General features: G+C 30.5%; 1 long non-coding RNA gene across 1 annotated transcript in view; it reads left to right on the top strand.

Annotated features, from left to right (window-relative positions):
• Positions 1–12,001, top strand: part of LOC111176466 (uncharacterized) — a 120,555-nt gene that overhangs the window by 48,273 nt on the left and 60,281 nt on the right. The window contains exon 2 of the long non-coding RNA XR_016388653.1: positions 11,588–11,642. This is a non-coding gene — a long non-coding RNA (uncharacterized LOC111176466). The remainder of the gene's footprint in view (positions 1–11,587; positions 11,643–12,001) is intronic.

Genomic DNA, 12,001 nt, shown 5'->3' with positions numbered 1-12,001 from the left:
ATTGGACTTAAAATATCATAAAATTTACCATCTTCACCATTTTTCAGTGTACAGTTCAGAAGTGTTAAAAATATTTACATTGTTGTAAAACAAATCTCCAGAACCTTTGACTTTGACATTATTCAGAAAGAGAAATAATTAGAAGTGAACACCCACCAGTGCCTTGGTGCAGACCAGCACATTTTTCAACATGCTTGCATTGACCACATGCTTAATTTGGTCACTCTGCATGAGATACCCAAACTCATGAAAAAGCTAACACTTTCACAAGTGTAGTATGCCTATCCCCACTATCTTATTCAAGAGCATTAGAGCAGCGCTTTTCTTCTCTTGCTTCCTCTCTACTTGACCATGCCCATCAATAGACATGCTTTCTGCCATCTTAAATACAACTTTCTTAACCATACTTCCCCTCTCCAGCTACTATTTTATTTTTCTTCTCCTATTAAAAGCAAACAAACAAACAAACAAAACCTCCTAGAAGGAATGTATATTATATGCCTCCAATTTGTTTCTTCTCATTCTCTCTTAATGTAATACCAGTAGTTTTTCTTCTACCACTATTCAGAAACCGTTTTTGCAATACCACCTATGTTGCTAAATGTGAAGTTAATTTTTCAGTCTCTACCTCAATTAACTAGGTACTTCAAATTTCCCAGACCACTTAACACTGGATGCCTTGGAGCTCATTCCTGTTATATCACCTCTGAACTTCAGATACATATCTATCTACTTAGTTGACATTTATTTTAGGATATCCAATAAATATACCATGCATCAGTAGCTCATTCCTTTTTATTGCTAAATAATATTCCATTGTATGATATAGCACAGTTGTCTATCCATTTACCAATTAATTGGAAATTTAGGTTGTTTCTAAATTTTTGGCTGCTTTGAATAATGCTCCTATGAACATCCATGTACAAGACTGTGTGAACCTATGTTTTCATTCCTCTTAGGTTTATATCTATAATTGGAATTTCTGGGCTATTTGGTAGTTTTATGTTTGATTCTTTAAGAAACAACCTTTTGCAAAGTGTCTGTACCATTTTACTTTCCTACCAACAATGGATTTGGGTTCCTGTTTCTTTATATCCTCACCATCATTTGTTTTTATTTATTATAGCCATTCTGGTAGGTAAAAAATTACATCTTATTATAGTTTTGATTTGCATTTCCCTATTGAGTATTATTTTTTCATGTCCTCATTAACAATTTGTATACCTTCATCTGTGAAATATCTCATATCTTTTTCCCATTTCTTGATTTCTCATTTTGTGCTGTTTATCTTATTGATGTGTAAGAGACTTTTATTGGATGTGTGTTTACTATTATTGTATCACAGTCTATTTTGTTTGTTCATTTTTCATTTCACCTTCTCAGTGAGACCTTCCCTAGCCATAATATGTACAGTTGCAATCAGCCTACAACTGGCTATCACCATTTGCTTTCTTATTTTTATTAATATTACATATCATCATCTAACATAATACAGGTTTTCTTTATTTAATAATTTTGATGTCTTTGTCTCTTTATTAGAATGTAAAGTCTATGAAGAAAACATTTTTTAATCTCTCTACTTGTCACTGCTTTGTACTTAACACATTGTAGGCTCTCACTATAATTAATCATTCTAAGAAAAGGATGGTTCAAGAAATTCAAGCAAAATAAATGTCCTTAAAATAACTGTGCATCATTCCTTTTTTTTGTGTTGTAAAATAATAATACCCTCAGGCTTTTACTGGAGGGGTGTGTATTTCCTTCTGAAAGTCTAGCTATTATTATAACTAACACATATAATATCAAATTATGTTAATAATTGTGATGCATTCATAGAAATATAGAATTTAATGCAATGCATAAGGACATATTGTGTATCTGTAAAATAATTTTGCTGTCCAAATAATTTTATTATGATTTTGTTTTTTAAACTCTTTTCATAAACAGATAAAAATTGATCAGTATTCAGTAATGAACAAAACACCTATAACATTTTGTCAAGCTTTAGAAAAATTAGTGTTATTGCCTTGTTCTTATCTTGCAGCTAGTTCTACAACTAAATCAATCTTGAGTTTGTTTTTAGCTTCCTGCCTACTTAGGTTTAGAACCAATCTATTATGAGCTGTCTGAGGTTCTTTTCTGGATCCTAAAGTAATCTCATCCCTAATGCTTTCATACAGTAACCACTTAATCTTCTTCATAGAGTGGGCAGAATAACCTTACACTTTATTTTTCTAATAAAATGTTTCTTGGCTAAGAATTTCAAGTAGGAGAAGAACTGGGCTATCTCATTCAGGCACACATGAAGTACACACCCAGCTCATTCACAAATTAAACAGTTTTTGAATTGCTGGTTTTATTTAATGTGTATAAAAATCTATATTTTTAAAATCTCTTTTTAACACAAATAAAAAAGAGAGAAATAATTCCTCTGTGGAGAACTTAAGGAAAGTAAGTAGATTTTTAAAAATTGAATTCTTTCATTTTACTGATGATAAATATGAATAAGTCACTTAAATTTTATATATCAATTCCGGCACTTAAAAAATGGAGATGACAATAATATTTAGCTAACCTATTATTGGGAACATGAATAATGTATGTTTGGTATATTATATATTCTAAACTATTGAGCAAATACATGTTATGCTTTTTAAAACACCTATTGGAAGGTTTTGAAACACATAGTTTACTAAACATTTGTTTTCTCAATTCACAGCTGATATGAAATGATCATAAAGCTACACTGTTTTATGGAGACCATTTAGTTTTCCAATAGTAGTGTCTGGTATATATAATAGAGGAATGAGAGACAGAAAGAGAGAAAGACAGAGAGAAAGGGACTCTATTAAGTTACTTGATGATAATCAAAATATTTAAATGAAAGCAATATTTTATAATAAGTTTTTAAATTTATTCTTCTTTATCCTCACATTCTGTTTGGTCTTGGAATATATATTTTTTTAATTAGTGTTCTTAAATGTCATCATAAAGTGCAAGTTCACTAAATTCCTTATGATACCATGTTACCTTTGTCAAAAGTATAGACACACACACACACACAGAGGTATGATAAAATTGAGTTAAGTTTAAAGAGTTTAACATAAATTTGGATACAATATTTCAGAATTGTTTCTCTTTATTTAACCAAGTTACAAATATAATTTCTCCAGGTTGACATAGACAGATAAGATTAATAATATAAGATTTGATTCTAGAAAAAAAATCTAAATCTAATTAACCTGAGTATGTGATCTCTTTTCACTTAATTTACATTTTCCTTCATGTAATATATGTGTCCTAAATTCTTGAAACCACCTTATTCACTACAAATTTAACTAAAATACCCTACATATCATAAAGTTGAACTAACATTGTCTTTGAATTAGTGAAAAATAGTGTTATTTTCATAAATTTTTAGGCAAATAACATGCATTTCAGTATGGAAATGCAAATTTATTATCTTACAATATAGTTTGCTTGCTAATTAACTTAAAATTACTTTTTTTCCCCTATGATATCATAGACATATTTTTGGCACTATTTCCCTAGACCCCTAAATTTATAGTTTGTTACATATTTTGTGGATAATATTTATTGAATAATTGAAATTTCTCAGAATAAGTTAAAGTATGGTGAGAAGATTTTTGATAGTATTTATTCAGAAGTTGAAAAGTCATCCAATTCATTTTCTTGAAACTGAACATTATAGTAAAAACTTTACAAGCAAATGTCTAGTAAACTTAAATCCAGAATTTTTTTTCTTTCATTTTAAAAATTTTAGATTTCTTTTTTATTGAGTGACATCTATTTTGTTTTCTTTTTTTCACTGGAGTATAGTTGCTTTACAATATTGTGTTAGTTTATACTGTACAGCAAAGTGAATCAGCTATACATATACTTATATCCCCTCTTTTTTGGATTTCCTTCTCATTTAGGTCACCACAGAGCACTGAGTAGAGTTCCCTGTGCTATACAGTAGGTTCTCATTAGTTATTTATTTTATACATAGTATCAATAGTGTATATATGTTAATCCCAATCTCGCAATTCATCCCAACCTGTCCCCCTGCTTCCCCCTTGGTATCCATATGTTTGTTCTGTACATCTGTGTCTCTATTTCTGCTTTGTAAATAAGATCGTCTATACCAATTTTTTCAGATTCCACATATATGAATTAATATACGATATTTGTTTTTCTCTTTCTGACTTACTTCACTCTGTATGACATTTATTGATATAACATTATATAAGTTTCATGTTGTACATTATATGTCTACTTCTGTGTGCCCTACAGCGTGCCTGCCACCAAAAATTTAGTTTCCATCCATCACTACAGTTGATCCCCTTCATTTATTTCACCCTCTCCAGCCCCTTCAATTCTCTGTTCTCTGTTTCTACATATATTTTAAACCCAGAGCGCAGTTTATAACTGTTCTGAGAAGTACGCTATTATACATTTAAGGGTATTGTTCTGTAAGTTGGCATTTTAAAAAGCATAAAATACAATGCTTTTTCTTTAAAGAATTTACATTAGCCCTAAAGAAAATCTTGTTTTGTGAGATTAACTAATGTGGTTTTCACTCAGTAATACATCCCCCCAATTGAAACTGTTGAACAAGATTTCTTAAACAGTGAAAATACATAATACCATATAGTCACTGTAATGCTAAAAGTATTTGCACAATTCTCTCATTCTCATGAATGTTTGTCCACTTTTCTAACATATATATTTGATGTGTTTTTCAAAAACATCTGTTAGAAAACATTTCAAAGTATATTTTAAAATATTTACATACATCATATACCTAGCATAAACAATAAAACCCAAATGTTAATTCTTATAAATCATACTACTAATGATTCACTCAATTTATTCTAACAATTTCTCAAAAAAGATAGTTTTTAATATTTTATATTAAGTAAAATATTTTATTATGCTAATAGCATAAAACTATTTTATTACAAAAACATTTTTAAAAATAGACTGATTTTTATTCATAGAAAATTTCCAAAATATATAATTCTATTGATAAGATTATGTTAAAAGTAGAAAATGACCTGTTATGAATAGAAAGATACAGGACTAATTTCCATTTGGAAATGATTTGAGATCATCTTTAGAGGGCAGCACCTAACTAGGGAAAGAGGTATTTCAGGTCTAAGCAGGAATTTGAGTACATATTATAATGGCTAAAACTGGCAGTTAAAAGTTGATTGTCCATTAAACTATCACTTATTCACAATTCAAATATAAAAAGAGGCTAAACAACAGCATCTAATAGTAACCTAAATCTGTAATGCAGTTGCAAAATACGCTTTATTGAACATCACCAGCGGTTAAAAGCATATATATTTTGTCAATTAACATTGAAGCACATGGAGCAAATTTTCTTTATTCCTAGCATGGTAATACATAGCAACAGTAATCCATGCATTAACAACCATGTTTTATGAAAAAAAGAGAGTAGGAATGTATTTCACATTTAATTTGGATGATAGCAAAAAAATTGATAAAAAGATACAAATAGTGATGTAAAATGAATGAGGCTCTTCCTATATTATTTTATAGTTTTAATGAGGCTAGAATTTTAAAACATGGGTCAGAAAACTTTTGTTCCATGTTACTTGAATTAAAAAAAAAGAATGATAGTTAAGAATTATACAGTGAAATATTTTAATAATTACTTTATTAAGCATGCTCACATTAATGAAGCAATTGTTCCATCACTCCATGATTGTGTAATGGGAATATCGTATCTGCACATAATCATTATTTCTGGAAATCCTTGATATGATAAAACAGTCTTCTGAACTTTTCTATACCCAATGACAATCCTTTTGTAAAGTTTTCAAACTATAAAAGACAAACTAAGACACTTCAAGAATTGTATAAACTGGACTCTAATAATCTTAGTGCTTAACATTAGAGACTGGGTGTGTTATTACTTATTTATGTATAAATGAATCACTTACACATATAATTAACAAATAATTTACTATCTCACCAGTAGATTATCAAAACTACCATACAAAGCAGCACCTCATCCATTTATCCATTCAACAAATATTTACTGAGCATGTACTCATGCTAAGCGTTCCTAGGAGCTGCCCAAGACTTCACAATATAGGCTCCTGTCTCATGAAACATTAAATTACCAGTCTTCTCATTTTACTTTTAGATAGGATGTGTGTGTGTCTCTGTGTGTGTGTGTAGTGACAAATGGGTACAGAGGCAGTTGTTCTGACTGCCCCATCAAGAAAAAACCTTCTTGTTTCTTTAGCACAATGTGATAAATTGTACTCATATAATATTTTAACTAAGGTAGTAGAAAAAGCATTTTCTACAATATTCTGTGCTTATGCTGTTATCTGTAAAACCACTTAAAATAATTTTTATTTTAAAATGTGGCTAAATTTAAAAGATACAAATATGTCTACAGTATTCTAACCCTTAATCATACATTTTAATTGGCTGTAATAGCTTATTAAAAAAATGAAGACATATAATTAGCATAATAATTTTAAGGAAATCTATTAACTCACTTTTACTTTTATCCAGTTCTTTAATTTTAATTTAAAAATATATGGTTTTAAGGGCATTACTTATTAGTAGTTACAGCAACTAGCCTGGTTTAGAGATTTAAAAATCAGACATTTAGACTAATTATTACTGTTGTACAGATCTCTGCATTCAAATGAAGTTCCAGGCATGCATGTAAAACTAAGATGAAGATGAAAGGGAGTTTTATTAAGACATTTATCTCCATGAAAAAGGCAAAATCTTGGCCTTGTCAGTTCTCAAGTTTTTATTAAGTATCTATAAAATACAGATAAGCCTTTATGTTGTCAAAATATCAATTTTAATGGAATGCATGGAAGATCCAGGGTGAAGCTTAAATTTGAATAGCATGATATACTATGAAATTACTAAAAAAGAGCAGAGGTATGCTTCAAGTATATCTTATGCTGACCTTAGATAAATAGCCCCACAAATTATAGAGCAGCTATTTTATTGACATGAAAGAAACTTCAATCAGAAAAGAGAATAACATGTTTTGTTTGTGCCTTAATATTAGTCTGCAAAGCCAATGTATTTCTTGTCATATTATTATTATTATTATATTGCTTTACTTACCTTGAATGACTTACCTTGTGATTAACTTTTGAGTTATTATTATTTTACATGTTATATTTTAATTCTAAGGTTTTCAAGGACTTTAAATACCATAAAGTTGAAGTCTTATTAAACTTTCTTCAACTTTATGGTATTTAAAGTCCTTGAAAACCTTGGAATTAAAATATAACATGTAAAATAATTTTGACATTTCTTCATTTGGCCTCTGTTATGCTGAGCAATATTTGCAGCTGTGTAAACCATATGTTCTCCAATATCTGTTGAAAGAAAGCTAGTATTTGTAACTTAAACCTGAAATGTTTACAGAAATTTTTGAACATTTCAATAGATGCATGAAGATTTTTATCTTACTTACTTGAAAACTATATTCAACAGAGTTGATTTCCCTCAGAATCTTCCCATGGTTTTGAAATTCTCATAAGCATGCCAACTTTCATTTCACTCACATCTTATGTGGCATCATATTAAACAAATCTTAAGGTCCCCTGATATTACTCTACTTCCTATTTTCTCATTGTCTTCTACTGATGACAGATATTGGCTACAGAAACTGTGGTTGCATAATGTGGTTAGGACGCTGTCCATGGGCCTCTTTATTGTTTAGGCAAAATATGTACATGGGAGGTTTAGACAGTCCCATTATGGCAGAATGGCTCAGTCTTCATATTTGGGCACTTCATTCTCTTCCACAAAGCCCCGCAAGGCAAAAGTTTTCCTAATGTTTTAATTGGCTTACCATATAAAAATTAATAGTATCAACCTGTGAACTGAACTCTCAGCACCATATGTTGCTTTGGAAGATAGTCTCTGATAATTTTATTTATTACCCTCATTAAGTGATCCGATAAACTTCATACAATCATGATCTGTCATTGCAGATAACATTTATTATGAAAGTATACAGACAGAGGGTGTCCTCACATCATTTAAAGAGGCCATGTTATGTTTCAAATTGATACATAAAACCATGAACTGTGTCACCTGGTGGCTGTCCACTGACCAACAAAATCTGTTCCCAAATTTGTTAATTTCTCCGTTGCTGATGCCCTGAAGACTGTTTTTAGTTGCATCCACTTTTTGGCTCATTTAATTTTATTTGTTCTCATGATTTCAATGATCTTAATTGCCATCCTTAGATCATTGCCTTATTTGCTGGCACCTTTATTTTAAATGGTCCATATCTGAAGCTAGTGCTTTTTCTTTTACTTTACCCTGAAGCACTTCACTAACAGTGTTGCTGAAGCAGAAGCCACTAGGAATGAGCTAATATTCTATAAACTCTAGTGTGATAACAACCAGGGTCATACTCATGTGGTGAGCACCTATTGCTATGGGCTTACTCCAGATCAGGGAAAGTCGGTTTGGCAGACAAGACAAGAGCCCAAGTGGCTCATTGCTGGCAGTATTATCGCTGCTTACATACATTCCTGGCCTTCTTTCTTTGGTTTCTATGTTACCACATATGTCTCCTATTCCTGCATGTTTTAACAATATTTTTCATTGCCATCCTCCTTAAACCAATCTTGAAAATTTACAGTTTCTCTAGATTCAACCTTAGTGTCTCTTTATCTAGACAATCCTAACTATCCCATATCTTTAAATTCCATCTATAATTCTCCAGTTGAAAAATATCAATGCTAAACAGGGAGATCAGCTCGGTGCTTTGTGACCACCTAGAGGGGTGAGATAGGGAGGGTGGGAGGGAGACGCAAGAGGGAGGGAATACGGGGATATATGTGTACGTATAGCTGATTCGCTTTGCTATACAGCAGAAACTAACACACCATTGTAAAGCAATTATACTCCAATAAAGATGTTAAACAAAAAGAAAAATATCAATGCTAATTCCAGTTATTTTTTTGATTCCAAATCAAGATGGCAACTAACACTTCATAGCTTCTTTTGGTATCTTGAAATCAATTCAGACCCAGTCTAAACTGAAGTTGTTTTTACCCAACTGAGTCCTTTCTAAGAGTCCTCTATCTGTGAAAATGGCAGTATTATAACCAGAGACACTTATGCCACCCTTATATCCAGTAAATCACCAATTTCTCTTAACTTTTTCCTTTTATCCATACATGTCTATATATTCCCATTACCACTAGTTCAAGCTTTCATCATATTTTTTTCCTACACTATTGCAATAACCCTCAAACTTATTTCAATATATCCATCTTTCTCAATGTCAATCAAGTTTTATAGAGCAGTCAATGTAATATTTTTTGGATAATAAGACAAAATTACCAATTCTCTTCTTTACAATACTCTCTAACAGATTGTTATTCTTAAGATAATTTTTTAAAAATCCTTAATATAGCCTAAAATTTCTGTATTATCTGGCTTCTGTCTATTCCTTAGGCATCATATCATTTCATTATAAAATCAGGGACACTCTAGCTGTTTTGAATTCCTGGTAAGCAGCAGACTCCCCCTGGATTCAATGCTTTTGCACTTATTATTTCCTCTACCTTGAATATTGCTCCATTTGTCCTTAACCCTAATACTAACCCTTACTCTTTATGGGTTCAGATTCAAAGTTACTTTGTCACCAATGTTTTCTCTGATATTTCCTGATACTATAAAAGGTCCATATTGTTTGCTCTTATTTCAAACTGTTTTCCCTCTTTTTGTTACCTATTAAATACCTATAATAAATTTTTTTAAGTTATTGATTTCATACATCTACCCCCAATATACTTAAATTCTACCAAAAAAGCCAGCCTTATCAGTGTCAGTATATGACAATTTGTCAAGCAATGTTTAGAAAATGAATGAATAACTGGATTATTACTTTTGTAATAACAAGCATTTCTACTTTGATAGAATATTAATGTTACATAAAAATTTTTACTCTAAGTTACATCTAGAGTGTTTATTTCTATTTGAAAGAGAATATTTAAATATCGGCAATTAATCATAATAATATTTCTTGTTTGAATTGCTGATGTTATAATGATAGGATGTGATGAGTACCTACATCATCCCAGGTTGAGGGATTCCTAAATTGAAGTTTAAGTGTAGGGATTGGCATTTGGCCTTCAGAGGCTTAGGCTAAAGCTGAATGCAGATCATTTGGTCAAATTCTGAGACTGAAGCTGAACATCAATGTTACAGTCCTTAATAAAAGTTACTACTATGCATTGTTATATAAGTGGAATGTCGATTAGTGTTGATAAGGAAGAATTAGGTTTTAGCTCAACTTTTTATGTTTGTTTGAATGTTTTATGATGTAATGTCAGTGTCATTAAAGTGAAAAAATATTATGCTGAACAAAAAAAGATTCTAGCAGAGTTTTATTAAAAAGGACTGAAATGTAAAAAATTAATGAATGAATTATTTTGTCTGTTTCTTACAATTCTATATCAGATCTCAATGAGGGCAATATAAAATCATACTTTGGCTGAGATTATTTATACAAATTTTTTACTGTAGTTTCTACAATAATTTTATATACTACTTTGTATAATTAGGAATGACATGGAGATCACTCATTAGCAAATCCTTAGTTTTTTATTCTCATAGTGAAAGTTCAGATGTGAAAATAGATCACAAATTCAATTCGATTTTGAAAAACACAATCAAAGAATCTAGTTGATCTTTGATTTGCTGGGAATCAGTTTCTGTTTCTACTGGTATAAACTCCATGAGAATGGAGATTCTTTTTTCATATTCCCAGCACTTAGAATGGAGGATAGCATATGGTAAATGCTGAATGAAAAGTTACTGAACAAATTACATGAATGTATTAATCATTAAAACATTTTAAATAAAGTATATTTAATCTGGAATAGAGAAAATATACTTAGCATTTAGAGAGAAGTAGTAATTTGGCATAAGATTTCTCTCTGCCAGCCCTTTTATTTAATTGCCCAGAGTTGGCTTTTCTCCAGTATATTTGAGCGATTATTTTTTTAATTATTTATAATTTTAAATGAAACATAAATAACAAACTACTTGTAAATATTCGAAATTGTCATTGTTAAATTATTGCTATGCAAATACCAGGGAAGAAAACCTGTGCAAATATCCACCTTTAGCTTCATATGTCAACAAGTACACATACACACTTCTAAAATACTATTACAATGTTAATGATGGAAAATTTTACTTACAAAGTTTTTATTGTTCTATAGGAGAATTTTGAAACCTTTAAATCATTGATCACTGAGAACATCACCATGTAGCTTCAGTATGATTGCATAGAACACAGATACTCAGTTCAGAATACTTCTCATGCAAGGAGAAAAAGAAAAATCAAAGAGTTTTTAATAAAAACTTTAAAGTGCAATAAATTAAAAAATATACTTTTAGTCACAATTAAAAATATGTACATGTAACATTACTTTTCTTTCAATTTTATTTATTGATGATTAATGAAATTAAATCCTTTTTTCTCACTGTGATTTCCTCTTACTTGTCTTTAACTGCTACTTTCCTTTCAATCTTACAGTGGAGGATAATTGAAATTATGTCTGTGACTTGGAAACTGACCAGTATTCTGAAATGTGAGTTACCTTCTTAGTTTTAATTATCATCTTTTTGTATATGTAATGTATTACTTTGAATACTATAAAGCAGTGGCATAATGGAAAGGAGACATATTACCAAACTGACACAGTCTTCAAACCCCCAGGCATCATCATTCATAAACTCTGAATGACAATGAGATAAGCCTATTTTCCTTTATAAAATGTACAAACTGTATTAAAAAAAAAATTAAAGTGCCTCTAGCCAATTAGTTGTGTGCCTTTAACCCTTAGTATCATAATGGAACTGGAAAGAGAGCTTGTAGTAGTGTTTGGATGTCTCTGTAACTCCCTCCACTCATTTTTCTTAGTCCTCTCTCCATGTAAGTTTTATTCTA

This window comes from Delphinapterus leucas, chromosome 18 (genome assembly GCF_059928025.1).
Source record: "Delphinapterus leucas isolate spDelLeu-1000000601 "Yukka" chromosome 18, BTC_Dleu_Yukka2, whole genome shotgun sequence".
In the NCBI taxonomy this organism is placed as follows: domain Eukaryota; kingdom Metazoa; phylum Chordata; class Mammalia; order Artiodactyla; family Monodontidae; genus Delphinapterus; species Delphinapterus leucas.
The sequence above is the reverse complement of the archived record's forward strand: the minus strand, read 5'-3'. Positions and strand labels throughout refer to the sequence as shown.